Here is a 22303-nt window from a genome sequence, read left to right on the forward strand (position 1 = left end):
TCTTTTTTTTTTCTTTTTTCAACAACTTTCTAGAGCTTATAAGAGTAAATAGTAATACAATATCATCCCTTCTTTATCACAACCTACTATGATATTCACCACACAAAGATCCCCGTAGACTTCATCACCCCCTATCTGTCACAGCCCGCTACCCTTAATGACGGTTTAGCCGGGATTATGACTTGGGATGAGAATTAATGAGTGGAAACGGAAATGGATAATTACTTAACATTAAAGTATATGGAAATGTCACATATAGATAAAATGCTAGGATCATATATGATCATTTGGATACTTATAACACATACACATAAAGGAGAACTGATTAAGGTGGGTTACCCAATATCACGTGTCACAACTTCATAACATAGAGTTATCCTAATCAAAGTGTTTTGCAGCGGAAAACGTGTAAGATATGCATATGAAGATGTATACTCAAGGTTACATTTCTTGAAATGATCAAATGAACACCCGCTCAACACCATTCCATTCCATCAACTGCTCAACCTGCACATTTAGAAATACATGCAGGGTTGAGTATAAAAATACTCAGTGGACATATGCCGAAAATACAATCATGCATAACATATATAAATTGAACTGCCAACAGTAACACACAGGGGTTTTCTTGAAAGTCCTGCGCTTACTAAAACATTTCTTTCATTTTCATAAGATTGGCCGGCCGACCCATTTTTCTTCATATGATCCATATCTGTTCCTTTCTGTCACGCGCCGGGAAGGAGGCCTCCTTACCACGGACGCCAAGACCGGTCGCAAGCGACTCGCAGTCTCCATAAGTGTACACGTTAACCCTAGCTAGCGACCTTTGTCTAGCATAGGATCCCAATTGGATTTCCTTTAAAGTTGGCGAACCAACACAGATAGGATACATACGTAAAACATAAACATTTTTGGCAGTCAATCATTTCATAAACATTTCATTTCATTTCATAAACATTCCATTTTCATTTCATAAGAGTCATTTATCATTTGGGCATAATAATAAACTGAAATTAACAGTTAAAAATCATCTCATGCATATATTCGTATAAGAGGCCTACGACACGCAGGGGATCTCTATATACGTATAGTAAAAGTAATGCCCACCTCAAACGTTCTTAAGCTAGCGTGGAGTCGCTTCTTCTTCGGCTTCACTTCCTATCGCCCGGACCTTTATTGATGAAGAGTCGGTAAGTTCGTGAAGAAAATTGTCACAAGACAAAGTCTAATTCTACGTGCCTAGGGTATCTTTTAGTGTTTTAGGGTTCTAGCATCCATAATTCATTTCGATTAAAACAATCAAAAACCAACATAACATCGATTAACCACATAATATCACGTAACCACATAACAAACAAAATAAAAGAATTCAACATCCTTAAACTTAATATCATTTAGAAATTCACATGTTCACATAAGAGATAATAATCATACACCATCTTATAACATTCTATACATTTCATTTCCATGTAAATAAATACGAAATTCCATTATTCATTTATAAATGACTTAAATAAGCAATTTAAACTCCATTAAAAAGGAATTGATTTAAAACATTTTAATCCTTTTAAAAAAAATCCATACTCATAAAGCCTTAACTCATACTCTAACTCATATTCTATCTCCTTACTCAACTCTATATAAACTCTCCACTCACCTCAAATCCTTAAGTTCAATGATAGGTTTCAAGAAAATCATGGTACTAAGTCTCGATTTATCTCTCATATAAGGCTCGTCTAATCTCATTCAAACACATAGACAACACAATCACATAAGGCACATAAGAATCACAATCAAATATCATTAAAACATGCTCTGTTTTTACACTGATTCAACTTCAAAATCTAACCTGTTCTGACTCCGACACCTCCTGGACTCAAGACTCATACCAACAGAAAGGTCTTCGAGTCTAGTTTCATATAAAAAAAAGTAGAGTCAAAAACTCCAAGTATTGTAGGAGATATGACTGTTTTACTACAGTCTACCATATTCGGCAGTTTTGAGCAATCGAAAACTTGGATTTTTGAAAAATAGTAAACGTTGTCAAATTGGGATCAAATTTGGTGGATATCTAGCTAACACAATAAGGTTAATACCATAAAAATTTGAAAATCTAGATCACACAGGAAGCTACTGAAATGAATGACTCTTTCCCCTGTTCTCTGAAATTCTCGGTAGTAATGTGTAGTTTAGGTTTTGCATTTTAAAGAAATATCAAACGAAGTTGGAATGGCTTGAAAGTTTACCAGTGTGCTCAAAACTCTCAAATATACTTACCATAAAATTTTCATGGCTTTTGGATATCAAAATCGCGTCGAAAACAGTAGGTCAGTAGCCTTTAAAAAGGTTCTCAAATTAACTCCCAAACTTGAGCATAAAGCAAATATACCTAAATTCCGGACTTCTTTGATGAAAAATTCTCAAAAATTCAAATTAAGCTCATATAAATCACAATAACATAAATACATGATCATATAACTCAAGAAAATTCAAACATCGACTTCCCCTTTTTCTCCTTACATTCGGCCAACACATAAGTCATTAGGAGTTGGTCCGTTTCGTCTCATATCGCATATACAATCTCAATTTATCATCAAATAGCCATATATAAACATGCTCGACTCATAACTCATCTTATATACAAGATCTCATGTATGCACGCAAACTAAACTCGAGAAATTTTCACAAATCAACATCATTAACCAAATTAATCATGTTTTCTCCTTGCTAGTAGTCTAACTAACATATAAACATCATCAATTCAAGTATTTATCTCATTAATCAAAAGTTCCCAATTATTAGCAAACTAAACTTAACCAATTTTAGGCATTCTTGACAATTAACCAAATTGATCCCTAATTATCATTTCTATCATGCTTAATAACAATTAAACTTAGCCAATTTAATCAATTAACACATAGATCACAAAGTCCCAATTTTTAACAAACTAAACTTTTTGAAAATCTACAAACATACATAAATCATTAATCCAACCTTAGATTAATCAAATTGGCACACTTAATAGCATAAATAAGCAATCAATTAGTAAATTAAACCATAGAATCAATTTTACCCAAATTACATCAAACTAACTCATATCAAAAATTACTAATCCATTTCAACCATCAATCTAATCCATCAAATCTCATATAAACACTCTCAATAGCATATATCATCCATCAATTCATCAATCAACCTCAAATCCAAAACTTCCCAAATTTAGCAAACTAAACTCTTTGAAAATTCAAAATCATTTCTAATCCTTTTAAAAACTCATGGATATCAACTCAATAGGTTCTCAATTACATAATTATTGCCTCGATTTAAGAAAAGAAAGTGAAAATATTTGAAGGGTAAAAATACCCCCAATTTTCGAAAATTAGAGAAATGATGGAGGGGTTTGATTTTCTTGTTTTCTTCCATCAAAACATCAAGAAATAGAGGTAGATTTAAGGAATCTTAAGGTTGATCCACTTACCCTCAATATTTAAGAAAATGGCGAACTCTTTGATCCACTTGGGTTTGGAAACTCTAGCTTGATCATTCTCTTGATTCTTGGTGATTGAAGGCTAGTTCTAGGAGTGGTGATGGTGGATCTATGTGTTTAGAAGCTTTGGAGTGTTCTTCCATGATGGATTGAAAAGAAAATAGTGAGAGTAGAGAGGGAGAGAGAGATGGACGAAAGTGAGAGGGGAGGAAGAGAGAGGAAATGCTTTTGTTTAATGCTAAACTTGGTCACTAAGTTTCCTAAGTAATTAATGAATATTAAAAGCCCACTTGGCCACTTGTGCCCTTCTCATGCAAGGTTAGGAATTAAACACATGCTCAATTAATTAAAATAATCATGTGTGTGTAAGGTAGTATGTGGTGTAGGAATAAACCATGTATTAAAATCATGAAAGACTAATCACTAATTAATGAAATGCTATAACACAAAACTCTTGTGACCAAAATTTAAAATAAATATGGCACTAATATTAGTGCACTCACTCAATTATAATATTCCTCATCATAGGAAAAATAATTTGAAAATATTTTGTTTGGAAAAAATTTCCATGAACCGGCATTCTTTGATTTCTCGGTAAAATAAACTACACTTGCTTTGGAAACTTAATTAAAATTCCAAGTAATCCTCAAATAAAAATCATAATAACTTGATCATATAAATACACTTAACTCACCGATTAAAACTTATGCACTGCATTTATAAAAATTTCTTTAACTAAACACATTAAAACACATATATAATGATTAAATCACATTAGATAAATCAAACCAGTTTTATTATTAATGGATGCCGAACCCTAATTATTAATAATTAAGCCCTTAATCAGGGATTAAAAGTCGGGGTATGACACTATCATCCGGCTAAAGAATAAAAGCTAAATAGGCTCAAAGTGGATAACAAATGATAATTTTTTTCAAGGACAGTGTTTGGGAAAAATTGTGGCTAACAAAAGATGGCCTAAAATCATCTCATAATCCTGGGCACAACAGCAACCTCGACACAGAAACCATGGCAAGTTCTAGAAGATCACCACATGCATGACAAAACTCACAACAAAGAATAAACTGTGTATGATAAACAGTTATAGCTCAAAATCTCACAGGTTTATTCAACGTCTAAAAGTCAAGGTCAAAATCACTCTAGAATTATGCAAATTAGTTCCAATTATGCTTAAATCATCAAAGAAAATCAAATTCCAATTTTTTTTTTTCACAGAAATCATCATTGGCATCTCACCAGAAATCTAATGGAGCATTAAACATCTCAAAAACAAAAACACACACCACCAACCAAGCAGGATAAAACAATAAAGCCAACAATAAGATAAAAGTGATACACATATCTACTCTCACCCCCCTCCCCCAAACTTATTACAGAACATAAGTTCGAAAATAAGTTTGGAGGGATGATGATATGTGTGTCACTACTCACAGAAACACATGCTCCACGGTGGTGATATGAACAAGGCGCGAGTTCCTGCATCTTCCAAGCTCAACACTGCACTAAAAACCCCAAACAAAACAACGAAACAAAAAGAAACAAAACGAAACTAAAAGAACGAAAAGAACAAAACAAAGAAAAACAGTTGGGTTACCTCCCAACAAGTGCTTAATTTAACGTCTAGAGCTCGACGATACCTCAAAAACTCATGGAGGTCGGAAACAGCACTCTAACCATTGGAAAGCTTTTCTACTCTTGGGTGCCCTCTCCACCAAAACACTTCTCTTGGCTCGAACATCCTCCACAAGCATTGCCCCATTCTCATTCTTGTTCCGAAATTTCACTTTCTTCTTCTTGGGGGTATGGGTTTTCAAAGACCCCCCATCATGCTCCAAAAACAAACACATCTCAAAATTCAGAACTTCTTTTCATTGGGGGTATGGCTTTGTCGTTTTTTTCTTGGCTTCATACTTGGGCAACTCATTCTTCTCAACCTCTTCATCCTCCGAATTCGCTAGAAAACTTTCAGCCAAATTAATCATTTCATTATGGGAAACTTCTTTTGGTGGAGGTTTCTTGAAAATCACAGTTTCCCCATAGGCTCCCAATGTCATTGTCCCCCTTTTCATATCTAGCTTTGCTCCACATGTGGCAAGGAAAGGTCTCCCTAACAGCAAAGGCATCTTTGGATCCTCCAGAATATCCAACACTACAAAGTCGACTGGGAAGAAAAAATCACTCACCTTCACAAGCACATCTTCCGCAACTCCTAGAGGTTTAGAGCAAGACTTATCAATAAGCTGAATTGTCTTGTGGGTTGGCTTCAAATCCCCCAGCTGCAACTTCCTATAAACTTTGAGAGGCATTACATTTATGCTTGCTCTGGTGTCACACATCACTTTCTCAAACAATAAATTTCCAATCTTCACAGGAATATTGAAGCTGCCCGGATCTTATCTCTTTGGAGGCAACTGATACTCCTTCACTGCGAGCACCTCCTCAAATTCATTGAATGCACTTTTCTTTTCCATCACAGCCTTCACAATTTGCACCTCATTTGGCTTGTTTCTCAAGATCTCCACGTAAGGAATATTCACAGCCAACTTCTTAAATGTCTCCAAAAATTTGGAGCTTTGCTCATCTAATCTTGGCCTCGGGAATGGAAGAGGGGGAGAAACAGAAATACCTTCATCCTCAACTAAATTATCAACCACCCGGATGGAATGACATTGCTGATTTTGCTGAGGCTGTTGATGTTGGCTCTTCGGATTGAACTGAGTGTTGCTAGGAAATTGGCCTGGCTTGTGCTGTGCAGCTGCTTGGTTAGCCATCTGACCAACTTGAGTCTCCAACATCTGCACCTGCTTAGACAATGCTGAAAAATTTTCCTCTATGTTGAAAATTTTGGTCCCCATGTTTGCCGAGTTTGCCTCCATCTCGGTCACCTTCACCAACACTTGCTTCATCATCTCCTCTAGTGAATCCTTCTTCGGCTCATTGATGACTCCTCCACTAGACACAGAAAATCCCGGTGGAGGTTGCAAAGCATTGTTGGGATTGCTATAGGCTAGATTTGGGTGTGGGCGCCCTCCTGGCTGATACTGCTGCTAAAACTGCTGCCCTCTGTTGTACATTCCTGGCTGTACCTTCTGAAAATTTCCATAGTTTTGGCCATCGACAAAATTTACGTCTTCTATGCATATGGGATCTCTCACAGCTTGCTCCTGATTTCCAATGGTCAACACATTAATCTTAGTAGTCAGCTCTGCCAGCTGCGTAGAAATCGCTGTCTACTGTGTAACCATCGCTGCCTGCTGAGTAACCATCGCTGCCATAGGATCAGAACTGGAAGCAACTGCAACCTTTTTTAATTGTATTCACTCTGATGGCCATTGGTAGCTCGTAGAAGCCATACTATCAATAATGCTCCACGCCTCGGAACTGCATTTCTGAAGCAGAGAACCACCTGCAGCTGTATCCATATGCATCCGTGTTCTCTCCCCACAGGCATTGTAGAACATGATCACAAGCGTGCCTTCATCAAATCCATGGCTCGGACACTTTCTGAGCTTTTCCTGATATCGCTCCCAAGTTTCCGCCAGCTTTTCCCCCTCATACTGCTGAAACTGCACGATGTCCATCTTTAATCTTAGGGTCAGGCCAGGAGGATGGAACTTGCGTAGGAAAGCTTGAGCTACATCTTTCCACGTAGTAGTTGCACTCAAATTCAATGTATGATACCACGACTTCGCTTTATCCCACAATGAGAAAGGCAAAAGACGAAGACGAATAATATCATCAGATACTCCATTCATCTTTACAGTGCTGCAAAGCTCCAGAAATTGCGCCAGATGCGCATTAGGATCCTCTATAGCGTGTCCTCCATACTGGTTCTGCTGGACCATCGTGATCAAACCAGACTTCAGCTCAAAATTATTGGCATTAACTCGTGGAGGTTCCTGATAAATATACTGAGGAACGAACATCTCTGCAATCGGAGGCTGATTCTGAGCTTCTTTAGCAGCTTGAGCGTCCAACAGTTGTTGCAGCTGCTCCTGTAGAGCACGAATTTGTTCATCAGTACCCATCGTATGCAGTGCCTGAAAAAAAATGAGAATTAGAAAAATACAAGTAAAAAGTAACAGTAAACGCTTGAAGTACTACTAAGTCCTATCGGAAATATATAAAGCAACTTCTAATCAGTCCCCGGCAACGGCGCCAAAAAGTTGATCACTAATTTCTTAGCAACAAGAATGACTGCAACTAACACAGGTAATTGTAGCAAGCAACAAGTAATCGAGTATCGTATCCACAGGGACTGACACAACGAAACAACTCTAGCTATCTCCTAAACAGACTATAACAGTAGACAGGCAACAGAAAGTAAGGAGGATTTAACTAGAACTAAACTCAAACAGTAGCAAATAAAAGCACGTAGAAGAATCAAATAAGGAAAAACAGCTGATCCTAGGGTAGTAAGTTCATTAATTAAATCTACGCAATTAATCTATTAATCCTATGTACCAGTTTAATCCAGTTATGATGAGAGATCACTTAATTAATCAATCACTCTCGCTAGAGCAGCAACGATCGTAGATTAGTAAATTATCTATCTCCGTTAGGTCTCAAGAAAATCTACTAACTCCCAATAGCTCCTAAGAATAGCTCTCTATGATCCACCTATCTCCGCTAGGTCTCAAGGTTAAAATCATATCATACATTCCTGAATCCGCTAAACAGTTATCCCCGCTAGGTCTCAAACCGAATAGCTACACATGCAAATTATTCGCCAAATAATCCACAAGAAATCAAACACCTGGAATTCTGAATCATAAACTGGAAGGCACAAAGGTATTAACAAATAAATCACATAAATTCAATCAACTATTTACAAACCCTAAAATCAGCTAAACGAAACTAGCCAGACATAGCAAAAGAAAGCATAAACATAATTTAAAAGAAAGCAATAATAAAAACTAAATTAAATAAAACCCGGAATGAATGTTGAATGACAGCTGAAATCTTGCAGGAAAAATAAAGCTAATGTATGGAAGCAATAAAATTCTAAGTCTAAAAATAAAAAGAAGAAGAAAAGAAATAAAGAGAGGTAAAGATATGTGTCTATTAGGTCAGGAAAAGGACCTATATATAGGCACATAAGATAAATACAGTACAGAGCTCGAAAATACTGATAAAATCCGAAAATCCCGCAAAATCCCGAAAATTCGGAAATTCCCGTCGGGCACTATTCACTGCTGCGCGCGACCTTCTTGTTTCGGCCATATCTTCCTCGTCCAAACTCGAATTTGCAAACCGTTTGCGCCTACGAACTTGTATCGAGACGATATACAACTTTCATTAAGAGCATTGGTCCAAATCCGTACTCCATATTTCTGTAAAAATCATCAAAGTACAAGCAAGTAACATATTTCACAAGATAAAACAATTTAAGCACAAAACAATCATCCAACACTCAATTTCTTATAAAATTAACATCATATGAACACTAAAAACAATGGAAACATGAGTGTTATCATCTACCTAAATGTCCCGCATGTGCTATGTTATTACCATTTGTAGAAGAATCCTGAGCATTATGAGTTGCATGTAGCTGCAATTTTCAAAGCAGTAGCATATTCCTATCCATCAGAGGATTTTCATAGGAGTTTTTCAGTGCTTGAAGTCCTCAAAGTCAATGCGCATTGACATCTTCACACTTTTGGAGTCGAGTGATGGGCTAGGTCTAAGTGTCTTGTACGACATACGAGCTTCATGACGTCGAATGCTGCTGAGAGGATGAACAGTAGATTGTTGTGGGCACGATGCCTCTCGGTTGCCTATTGATCAAGTCTTATTGAGCCATTGTGTAGAAATGGTTCAATGCATGACAAGCAAATGTTGCATCAAGGTCGCATGAGTTAACTGAGAAGGTAGCATCAAAGTTGCAAGTAGCTGTTGAAGCAGGTCGGCAATTGATTGTCCATGGGACGACGATGCATGCGTTTATAGTTGAAGAGGAACATGCATCCTGCGTCGCCGATCTTGAAAATTGAACTTGTGATTGTTCTCAGTTCGATCTGGATGAGATTCCATGTCGTCATGCTTGTGCCGCTATTAGGTACGTTAATTATGAATATTTTAGCTTCTTATAATTCTACAATTGGTATTATAATATATATTTTTTCCTTTTATTAGGCGTGCAAGTTTACAAGTCATTGATTTTGTTGGGCAATATTTCAAACAATCTATGTTGTTGGCCACTTACATGCCTCGTATTATGCCCGTGCCACATCCTATGTATTGGGATGTGCCAGAGTCGGTATCAATATATGTTGTGAAAGCCCCGAATATCACACGTCAAGCGGGTCGCCCGAAGATGAGTAGGGCTCGCTCGGTAATTGAGGATTCTTCTACGCGATCTCTAGTATGCTCACATTGCAAGGGTCGAGGTCACAACAGACGGGGATGCACATCGTTGCTTATGTTAGACTTTAATGTGCCATTGGATGAGAACGAGGACGTCGAGCCACCACTCGTTGCAAGAAGGCTACGTGTTGGGACACAAAAAGATATCCAACTAGTTTCAGGTCCAAGTGTTTCAGCCCTCACAGGCCTTGACTGAAGCTGCAAAGACTTTAGATCAGGTGGACAAGGAACAGAAGACTGAAGATCAAACACAGTACAACTGAAGCACACTTCGCTGAACGCATCCTGACTGGAAGTCATCAGTCATCAATCGAAGATGTTCACACAATTCAATATCAGCATTGAACTGAAGACCAGTCAAGTACCAATCAACATTCTGCATCTAACTGAAGAGAAGAGTTCCGGACATGCTGTATTAAATGCTCAAGTACAATAGCATTAAATGCCGAAGATTTGAAGATCATCCTTGCAAGTACCAGAGCTTCCCTTTACGTGTAAAGATGCAGAAGCACCATACTCCGAGGACAAGATAATTCAAATATCTATCAAAAAGAGTATCCGAAGATTGCCACCTCAGCCCAAGAAGCAACATCCTCTCACAACGGCAGAAATCCTGTAGACCATCTCTCCAACGGATCTATTCAAGACTTTGCCTATAAATAGAGCTTGAGGAACAACTCCAATCTTCACTAATTCCAAGACATACGCTGAAGCTCTGTCGAATTAGGGAGCCAGCATTTCCATAGATAGATTTCGAATCGAAGAAGAGAGTAATCAACGTTGTAAAATCAGTCTAGCTGATTACCTAAACTCTCTTATTAGTCTAGGCACTTCATGTTTTATCTTAAGCCTAGAATGGATTACTTGAGAGTCTGTTCTCAGTAATCTTAGTTGGAAGAGTCCAAACCCCCTTTTCAACCGAGAGAAAAGTGAGTTTGAGTGGTTGTTGTTTAGTATCAGAAAACTAAACTAGGTGGTTACCTTAGTACCGTTTAAACCAAGAGGGAGTTCAGATTAAAGGTTCTGGCTCCAATTACCTTAACATTAGCTTATTGGACACGACAGTATCAGGGCGTGCTAAGTGTTAAATCCAATTCAGGGTGGATTGGTTGGTTTGTTGTGCACCTCTAAGCATAAGCCCAGAGTGTTTGTCAGATAAATAATCTGGTTGTGGATGTAGGAGAGATGTCTCCGAACCACGTTAATCCTTGTGTTTTTTATCTGCTTTCAGTTTTTCCTTATTTGTGTCAAACTGTTTTCAACTAAACTGGATTAACTGAAAAGTGTAACCAAGGATTTTACAAGTGACAAACCTCTTCTAAAGGCTATTCGCACTAAGTTTAAATTCCGCTGCTGAGTTATTAATCCTACTGACGGCTGATAGTCAGAGAGATTAATAACTCTACTCTGTTTTACAAACTAGACTGAAGCCTTACTTGGAAATCAGTTAAGCCCAGTGCTCGACTGGTGTCACTCTACTGAAGTATCTTCAGTATCAGTCTATAACCTATTTCGAACTGAAATTTGGTTAAGTTTGTATTATTTGCGAAAAATAGCCCACAGGTGTATTCCCCCCCCCCCACATACACCTGTCAGTCAACCCTCCGGGACCCCAACAATTGGTATCAGAGCAGATTGTTCGCAAGAACAAACTGTTCTGACCTAGTTCTTACTGAACTAGATCCTACACGAGGGTTGTCCTTGATTTCCATTTTTTCTCTTTCAACGTGCTTTGTGTTCTCGCCTCTTTTTCTCTTGTCCTTCTCTTCTATTTTCTCATGGCTAGGAACACTGAAGACTCTGTAAGCGACTACATCAACATCTTCTTCTGTGGAGTCAACGGCCTTGAAATTGGATCCTTGGATTCTGATTCCGATGATTCATTTATTTTCCCTGAAGAGAATGAGAGTCCAAAACACTCACCTCTGGGAGAAGTGTGTATGATCAAGTCTTACATAAATATCAAGACTTGAGAAAGGTTTTTGAAGACCTCATTACGAAAAACCGGAGATTAGAGAAGGACATCAGTAAAGTATGGTTTGATCAAGAAATGATCATTCTCTACTTTCCAGATGAAGCAGACATGGATAAGAGATTTGTAGAAGACAGCAGACTGATTAGGAGAATGGAACTTCTACAATCAGAAAAGAGAAAGTTGCGGTCTCATCTTGAAGATGCTGAGAATGATTTGAGGTGTTCTTCAAATGAACTTGAAGAAATCATTCATGAAGCAACTTGTCAGCTCAGACTGACGAATCAATGGAAGAAGAGCCATGAAAAGGACAAACAAGATAATGAAACTCTTATTTCTAAAAAGCCAGTTGAGAATGATCCAATCGTCTCCTCTCATTTAGCAGAAGAGCTCTTGAAAACAAGAATGGCATGTAATCCATGCAGTTCATTTGCATTCCAAGCCTTCTCCGAAGAAAATGAAGTTGAGCAGCTGGATAAAGGAAAATGGATTGTTGACTTGGACACAAAAGCTCACTATCCTCTGTCAGGCACCTCCTCAAGTGAGTCTTCAAGCTCAGGTGCTGAGAATCATTTCCTCTTCGACGTAAATAGTGTAGAAGATTCTGGAGTCTCATCCTCTGAACAAGTGATCCATGAAGTGAGTGAGCTGGAACAGGTCGTGTGCGCCTACGAGGATCTTAGATTTAAATTCGAATATCTCCTCGTGGAAAAATAAAAGCTGGTAATGGCTATCGTCGTGACTTCATCCAGAGCAAATGAGATCTCTTCAGTCATCCATGATGGAAACCTTCAGGAAGAGATCATTCAAGAGCTTGCCAAACTGGAGGAGTTGTTGCAGACACTTCGGATTGAAAGAAATCAACTCATTCAATGAATCTTTAGAGAAACTGAAGATAAACTTATTCGATCAAGAAGACTCCTTGATGAAACACTGGATGAGCTGGTCGGAGAGAAGTTAAGGAATGGACAGTGGGTTGATTTCAGCATTGAAAACTTGACATCATCCGCTCTGAAGAAAGAAATTGAGGATGTTCGACTGATGAAGGTAAGGGAAAATGAGTTCTGGCTAAGGATACAACAGTTTCTCACAACAACGCTTCTCCGAAATCATCCAAAGATGCTGAATCTGGATCTCATCAGTCACAGAGTAGACAACCTCCAACTGTGATCGAACTGGTCCAACCTAAAGGATTTCAGTCTTCAGCTGCTCTATTATCTCAAAGGCGACTCAATGATAATGGCAAGAGTTTTTATGTCGTTCCTTGGCCTGATTTTGAAGAAGAAGAGTCACATACAAAAGCCGAAGCGGAGTCAAGAGAAGCATCAGCATCAACTGAAAATTCTTCATCAGATAGAAGATCAGTTAACAATGGAACAGACTCACCAACTTGTGGTAAATCAGATTCAGACTCCCAAGGAAACCTCAGATAAGGATCAAGGTTTCGGTCAATAACATGGAGTCAAATGGGATTGCTTCCTGAAGAAGAAGATCAGGGAGATAAAGAGAAAGACCACTGAAGACCAATCTGGGAACATGACTAATGCAACAGTCCAGGGGGAACTTCAGTAATTAAAAAATCTACACTATAGCTCAAAGGAAATCAGCTTCCAAACAAAGAGAAACTAAACCTCTTCATTACAGCCAAAACAAGGTATTGACTGACTTCAATGATCAGTCGACTTGTAAGCACCCCTAACTGACCCTGTAACTTTGTATCAGTACATTTCTCTATTCTTCATTATGATCTTTTAGGTCAATTTTTATTGTTGAGGAATGTTATCTGAAAATTTCTTTTGTCCTTCTATGAGAAGTTAACTAGAATGTTGCACTACTTCATTTTGTAATTCTCTCTCTTATTTTAAAAATGATGGTAGTACTTGAGCAGTTACTCCCACGATATCCAAAAATTCCGTCCTTTTATATAAGCGGATATTTAGGACATGTGTCAGCCCTTTATTTCTCCGGATTTCAAACCTCATTGAAAACCGCCTTAGACACGTCTTTTCACTACTTCTCAGAACGGTTCATCTTCTTCAATGGATCTTCTCAATTCTCTCTCATTTGGTCTCTTCACCTTCCTTCTAAAGATTTTATCTCTCTCCCCTGCTTCCTACTCTTTCACCTTGATTCCACAGCTCTGTCTGTGAGAAAAGATCTGTATTTTGTAGAAAAGAATTGTGATACTTCATCAGAATGACTAGAATGTTAAATCCAATTCAAGGTGGATTGGTAGGTTTGTTGTGCACCTCTAAACATAAGCCCAGAGTGTTTGTCAGACAAATAATCTGGTTGTGGATGTAGGAGAGATGTCTCCGAACCACGTTAAAAATCCTTGTGTTCTTTATCTGCTTTCAGTTTTTCCTTATTTGTGCCAAACTGTTTTCAACTAAACTGGATTAACTGAAAAGTGTAACCAAGGATTTTACAAGTGACAAACCTCTTCTAAAGGCTATTCACACTAAGTTTAAATTTCGTTGCTGAGTTATTAATCCTACTGACTATTGATAGTCAGAGAGATTAATAACTCTACTCTGTTTTACAACCTAGACTGAAGTCTTACTTGGATATCAGTTAAGTCCAGTGCTTGACTGGTGTCACTCTACTGAAGTATCTTCAGTATCAGTCTATAACTTATTTCGAACTGAAATTTAGTTAAGTTTGTATTGTTTGCGAAAAATAGCCCACATGTGTATTCCCCCATCCCCATACACCTATCAGTCAACCCTCCGGGATCCCAACATGACGTAAGAAGAAATGTGGTATTTGTAAGAGTGAAGCACACACTGGGAATGCATGTCCTAGGCGGGAGAATGAATTAATAGAACTATTGTTGTTTGACAATGATTTCGATTGTTGGATGGGAGAAATCAGCTTCTCGTTCCATCGACCCCACGAGGCGTGCTCACAGTAGACAAGATCTGGCTCTGCCTCTAGGCCTAACTCAAAACTCATGCGGCATATATGCTGCTTCGACGGGCTAGCAGTCAGATCAACAAACGAGCGTCTCTGACGCTCAACAACCTCTAGCATCTTGCCACGAGCATTCTCTACTCGTGACTGTGACCTATTCCTCGACACATGCGAAGGAATAACAACAACATGCTTGAGTAAAATAGGATCCCTCAATCCGGCATATCGCCCCTGAGGGTAGTGCCAAACATTGAATGTCTGATTTGTATAAAGGGTTTGGTAATAAAGCTCATCCGTCTCCAATTCAGTCAGCGCCAGCCTCGGGTAACAGTCATGCTGCACAAAAGTTAAACAAAGATTAGTTAAATATAACATAAAAAAAATGAAAGTGTAAAGCATCAAATAATTACATCCTGATCGAAAAAATGGGTAAACTCAGCGGACGACTTCCAAGTCCTCCACATCAAACATCGGGGTAGCCTCAGGGTCGTGTCTCGCAACCCACATATCCTGCCCAAAGCCGGAATGGCCTCATATGACCAAATCTCTAATACCCATGTGGGCTCATAGAAATGGTACGTCTTCCTCGACCCACAAATCTCCAAAGGGTGCTTCTTCAGCACGCTTATCCCATGGCATAAAATCTGAAATGAGTACTATCCCCACGGGAAGTCCAACTATACCCGAGGTTCCTCAATCAGTGCCCACACCCAATCATCGACATACTCCTTATCACGACAAAACATGATCAAATAGGCCACAAGGATGTTTGCCATCTTCAAATAATCATCGGGGTTATTTCCCAGGCTATTGTTATTGAAACGCTTCTGCAAATCACAAATAGAAGTCTTCTTGCCTCGAAGTACTTTGTGAAAAAGCTCGTCCTCGGAATATCATGATGCACATTTGGATCAAAACCGTGTGGGGATAACCTGAAGTGTAATCCCGTCACCAAACAGAACTCAACGGCTCCAAATCGTACGTATGTCGTGTCCACAAATATGGAACCACTTCTCCCATGCACCAAACTCCGGGTCATACAGTTCTCGTGCAAGAAGTTGATGCAGTGCGGCATTGGCGCTCTCCTCCCTCTTCAAATCACTTAAATGGCCAAACGGGCCACATTTGAATTCCTCATAATGACGGTAACGCTCCAAACATGTCTTCACATCCTTCAAAATAGCTATCCAGATATAGTGATTGATACGTCCCGCATAACTTTGCATGTGCGGACGTAACCAAGCATAGCGAGGAGGCTGCAATGAATTAAAAATTATTAGAATAATCAAATAATGCAAAAGAAATCGAACTGTGCACATCAAAACACCAACTGTGCACGGTGTTATCGTGTACAAACAAGCAATTTTAGTGTTTATTCATACATATAAAACACGTAGGAAGCATTAAAACACAACCGTGCACACAAAAATATAAATCGTGTGCAACCGTATCTAGTATAACTAACCGTGCACCAAAATCTAACCGTGCACTGTGATATCGTGTACAAAATACCAATTTCAGTATTTATTCAGGCATAAAAACATCTTAGGAAGCAATAAAACTCAACCGTGCATACAATTGCCCAAACCGTGTGCAACCGTATTTTGTAGAACTAACCATGCACCAAGATCCAACTGTGCACTTTGATATCGTGTAAAAATACCAACTTCAGTGTTTATTCGTGCATATAAACATCTTATGAAGCATTAAAACTCAACCAACAACATAAACCGTGAGCAACCATGTACAGAAGAACTAACCGTGCACGGTTCGACTGAACACGGTTACATCGAAACATGTCTTAGTTTTAAGAATTCATCCCCGGGAACACATAAACACCTAATATCAACTATCGTGCACTCATAAACACGATATTAGTGCACAGTTAATTACCAGAGGTGGCGCCGGATATTGCTCATTTTTCTTCGAATTCATCCGATGAATTGCCTCTCACGGTTGTTGTACCTCATCCTCCTTCTCATAATCAGATTTGGTTAAAGTCATTGTTTTAAAATTTTGTCGTGGGTGGTGTATGGAGCACACGGTGAAGAGCTTTTTTTTAATAACCGTGTCGTGTGTGTTGTGTCTCGTGTGTATTGAAACTACTTAGTTAGGGTTTTTTTTGAATAACAAAATGGTTGAACTCATTGTTGTTTTCTTGAATGAGCCATTTGTTTTAAGCAGCCGTGCACAAAGTTAGGGTTTATTTTATTTTTGAAGCAACCGTGTAGTGAAGAGAGAGAGAGGGAGAGAGAGAGAGAGAGAATAAAACAATATAAGACAAAAATAGAATAGTATTGATGAGATAGAAGATTCTTAATTATTTGACCAAAATATCACTTTATTGAAACTGCCACATTTTTGGAGCAGTTTTTGAAGTAGCCGTGCATGACTATATCTTTTTATTTTATGTTTTAAATAAGTTAAAAGGTAGGTGGGGATCACTAGGGATATATTTGTCATTTTAACATAAAATGGCTACAGAACTTATAATTTTATGTAGGTTGATAGAAAACTTATATAGTTTATGTGTTTGGCTATATGTGAATTCTACCCTTATTTTATTCCCCGTCTTTCTTAAAAGAAAACCTAGGCATCAAGATATTTAAATTATCACAAAGATAATTATTCTCATTAATCGAGAATTAGGAACCTATCTTATAATAATAATATCATTAAAATATTATTAATCATAGTATCGAAAATCCGAGGTATTACAATAACGTTCATAAATTGGGGTAAATAGATCTTTGATGTTCACAATCGTTAGATGACGGTACTTATTCGCCTCAATTTATAAACTCCGGGAACTTATTTGCCTAAATTTATAAACATTAGGGACATAATATATTAATTGTATAAAATAAAACATATTGAAGGTACCATATTCATCCTCAATCCTAGATGACATCTTCTCCATTCTTTATTTTTAGCTATCTTAAATTTTCTATCCCACATTGAGAACACATTAAACTTTAGCAATCCATAACCTAAATAAAAGGTCATTCATCATTCCTACATTATTAATCATTCATTATTTCCACATCGATATTCTATTAAACTTTATCACGAAAAATTTTGAATTTGACTAATAAATACATCAATTTATAATTTATTCGTAATAGTCCCACGATTGCAAGTTTGCCCAAATTAAATATGATGTATCAGCCGGAATTGTTAACGTGGCAGTTGAAATTGCCAAATCACACATAGATACACGCACACACACACTCTCTCTCTCTATCTTCCTTACACACACAGCATCAGTCACACACACACACGTCCCTCCCCTCCCCGCAAATTCTCCCCCCACGCTCCCCACCCCTCGCAGACCCTACCCATTTGGCCATTCCCTCACCCCGCCGCTGCCACTTCCCCTACCCTTGCAGACCCTTCCTCCCCCTACCCCCAACGCTGAACCTAGATGCGAGGTATGGCTTCTTGATCTCCACCGCTTACACTCAAAGTTGAGCCCTAAATCCTCTCTCGATCTCTGCCGAATTCACCCAAATCGAGCCCTTGATCCCCATTGTCACTGAGCCTGTCTCCTTCTACCTTCGACTACCGTCAAACCCAAACGCGAAGTATGGCTTCTTGATCTCTACAATTTTCTTCACCGCGGGTTTTCAATTTCATTCTTTGCAATTTCTGGCTTCAACAGCCCTTGCACCGCGAGCCCTCTCCCCAGTAGACCCTCATTCTTCGTCGGTGTCCAACAACCCATCCACCGCGAGCTAGCGGCCAATAGCAGCCGAAAGCTCCCCATGTCGAGTCATGTTTTAATTTTTAATTTTAGTGTTTTCAATTTTTGTTTTTTATTTTTAATAAAGGGATGTCATTTCGTTTAAGAAATTGAAACATCAATTTCGATTTCCCTATATAAGTGACACATCAACTTTGATTTCATCGGAGGCCCTCGTCGTGGTATAATTGCGAACAAATTAAAAATTGATGTATTTTTTAGTCAAATTAAAAGGTGATGAAATGAACCAGAAAATGAAAAAATCTTGTGTATTTTCCGACTATTACCCCTTAAAAGAATGACTAATCCATAAAATATATGGTGAGATGTGTTGTAACACGAATATGAGTACGAAAGATGAAACACATAGAATGATAACCGAGTTCGGTTAAACAACCTACATCTGGGGGGTCTCCCCCAGGGAAAATTATCCACTATATGAAGTTAAGATATACAAAGGACTTACATAATAAGACACCCTCTTACTTAGCTTCTACATCTTCTCAAAACCTCATCAACGATGAATAACTGAAAGCTAGACAACGACTTACTTCCTAGGCGCACCTAACCCCTTGAGAAACAAGAACCAACAATAAAGAAGAGTATATAACTCTTTTACAATGTACGCTCAAATGTATGACTCACAAACACTCTTCTGCTAGGACAAATAAAAGTAATGTATCTGTGAATGTACTACAGACTGTACAAGTTCGAGGGGACACCTAGTAGGAACAAGAAATCTCGACTACATTGCAAGAGTTGTTATGAACGAAAATTCCCTGCCATCTTGAATGAAATATGGCCTCCTTATATAGACTCTACGTCTCCAATCTTCTCTTGTAGCCCAAGTTAATCCTTTCCTAGTCATAGATGCAAACAAGAGTTCTAGCTTGATGAGGACTCTTCTTCGATGATCTTGATCTATCTGTAATTGTGCTCCAATAATGTTTCATTAAATTGTAAATTCGTGGCCATGTACATCCATAAAAACGCATAAGATAACTCCAAATTTATCTGCTAAATTCGCAAGTATGAAGGCTCTGAATGTCTCAACTGCAATTTAGAACATCCGAAAATACTGACCAAGACACTGTGCTAACTCAGAGAAGAACATCTGCGGATATTATCACTTGTCTACACAATGACAATACAATAGAGTACAAATATTATTCCAACACCCCTTAAATTAATTACATTACATAAATAATTTATACAAAAAATACTTGATATGTTATTATCATAGAAATAACATAAAGTAATTATAAATCACAACATAAAATATATTCTCATAGATAATACCCTAATTATATAAAACCTAACATTAAAAACTACTAGTGTTTTACCCGTGCGATGCACGGGATTACATATGTTGTTAAAGTTTTATTGTAACATATTCTCGAAGACATTTTTGTATTATACAATTGTTATACCAATTATATTACTACTAAAATATATTTAAGACTATCATTTTTAATTACATAAAAATCAATGTAAAAATAATAATACATGAAAAGACAATTGGAAACTTCTCATCTTATTATTATAAATTTTGGAAAATTTCTTTATATACAACATTTGTAGTAGACGAACATTCTACTTTGTCTTCATTATATATCAAGATTTCAGACCCCTTCAACTTGTCTTCCATCATTGCAAAGTACAGTTTAACTACTTTGTGATAAACCACACCAATTACATCTACATATATAAATGCATACCAATAATGTAGATATATCAAAATGTTGAGTTTATAAAAATATGAATTTTGAGTTTATCAATTGAAAATGCATGTATAAGGAAATAATGAAATAAACACATTACCAAATAACATATTGTCATTGCAATGGAGGCCACTTCTTCAAAACTTTTAAAGTTAAATAGTTGGCGTGGAAAACCTTCTTCATAAATTTCAACTATATGACTACTATTAATAAATTTAATATAGTAGACATTTGTCGTTGTTCTATACTTTTTGTTGGAATCATGCATCACCAAAAAATTTTTTATGGCATAAACACTGTCTTCTTTCAAGATATGTTTGAACTTGGGGATTAACGTGCGATCAAGTGTAGCATGGATGTGGTCACCCTATATTAAAAAAAACAACTAAATTAGAAAAACATAATAATGTTGCAAAAATGCTTAAATACGTAATAGTTTAGTGAATAGAGAATTTTTACCTCACGATCATGAAAAATACACTCATAGCTGATAACATTGTTGGTGCTTTGAGATGAGCGGTTGTATGCACGCACAAGTCTCATTTTAATTATAGATCTGGCATTATTTGGTTGCAAGTTTTTTACTAAAGACCACATGGTCGGCATGCTTGTGATTAGAGAAATGATGAATATCAAAATGAGAAGGGAGTGTAAGTAAAATTTTAACACGAAAAGTTAGTTTATATAGGCCATGGGGATGCACATTTCATGGGAGATATATATGGAACTTATATATTTAATATATTATATTAAATGAGATGCTTTGACAATGGAGTTGATTTTGGTCTGATATAATAAAAAGTTGCTGCATTTTTGGAGATATATAAGGAATGTTGTCAAATTACACTTTTCACTCTATCACCCTCTCTATCTCTCTCTCTCTCCTCCACAAACTTGACGCCATGCATACCTTGAAATAAGGCTTCTTCATCGTCTAGCTGTGAAGATCATACAAAAAATCTCATTGATCATGCATACTAATCCCTTTGTTTAGCGTGTAAATCAGTAAGAAATTAATATGAGATATTGCTAGAGTTCGTAAATAAGTTTTTATTCTCTTGAATTGAAAAACAATCTATAGTCAAAAATTGCGTGTAAATGAAAAATAATATTCACTTTTGCAAATGACTACAAGATCCCATGCAATTTATATGTATTTATATTATGAATTTTAAATATTAGATGTTTTTCACAAAAGATTTAATTGAAATTGATAATTTTTCACAAAACTATAAATTTATATTGGATATTTCAATATAAATTTATCTAAAAATATATAAATTCACAAGAAAATGATATTTTTCAAAAAATATAAATTCTAAGTATAAATTCATAAATTTACTATTGGTGATTTTAAATTTTAAATATTGGATATTTAAATTCACACGGGTAAATTCACAATATATATATATATATATATATATATTTCAAAATTTATATAAATTCACACTGAAAAATATTGGTGACTTTAAATTTTAAATATTGGATATTTATATAAATTTATCTAAAAAAATATAAATTCACAAAAATAAAGGATATTTTTCACAAAACTATAAATTGCATAATATAAAAGAGCACTGTATAGATTGTAGCAAGTGGGCCCCGCAACTTATATATATCATCCTATGAATTAGTGAACTTTCTAAATATAAATCAATTTTCTAAAAATAGATTGAATAAAAGAGCGGGAATTTTTTTTTTGCTAGATGGACCAGCTTTTATATATGTATAGATTTATATAAATTTATCTAAAAAAATATAAATTCACAAAAATAAAGGATATTTTTCACAAAACTATAAATTGCATAATATAAAAGAGCACTGTATAGATTGTAGCAAGTGGGCCCCGCAACTTATATATATCATCCTATGAATTAGTGAACTTTCTAAATATAAATCAATTTTCTAAAAATAGATTGAATAAAAGAGCGGGAATCTTTTTTTGCTAGATGGACCATCTTTTATATATGTATAGATAGATAGATTTACTTTTAACTTTTAATAGTTGAAAAAGACGAAAAGAAAAAAGGAAGACAAGAGTAGAATAGGACATAAATCTAAAATAAGTAATGTGGACAAGT

At 36.8% G+C, this 22303-nt stretch overlaps 1 long non-coding RNA gene across 2 annotated transcripts; it reads right to left on the reverse strand.

The window, feature by feature from the left end:
• Positions 1–202: 202 nt before the first annotated feature.
• On the reverse strand, positions 203–4295 carry LOC130992806 (uncharacterized). Of its 2 annotated transcripts, XR_009091406.1 has the most exons (3): positions 3479–4272; positions 1108–1171; positions 203–507 (listed from the first exon to the last, which is right to left on the reverse strand). It is a non-coding gene; the product is annotated as an uncharacterized LOC130992806 (long non-coding RNA). The 2 variants fall into 2 exon arrangements; XR_009091405.1 differs by having other exon boundaries at positions 203–1171; positions 3479–4295.
• Positions 4296–22303: the final 18008 nt, after the last annotated feature.

The sequence above is a fragment of the Salvia miltiorrhiza genome, chromosome 7, assembly GCF_028751815.1.
Source record: "Salvia miltiorrhiza cultivar Shanhuang (shh) chromosome 7, IMPLAD_Smil_shh, whole genome shotgun sequence".
Classification (NCBI taxonomy): Eukaryota; Viridiplantae; Streptophyta; class Magnoliopsida; order Lamiales; family Lamiaceae; genus Salvia; species Salvia miltiorrhiza.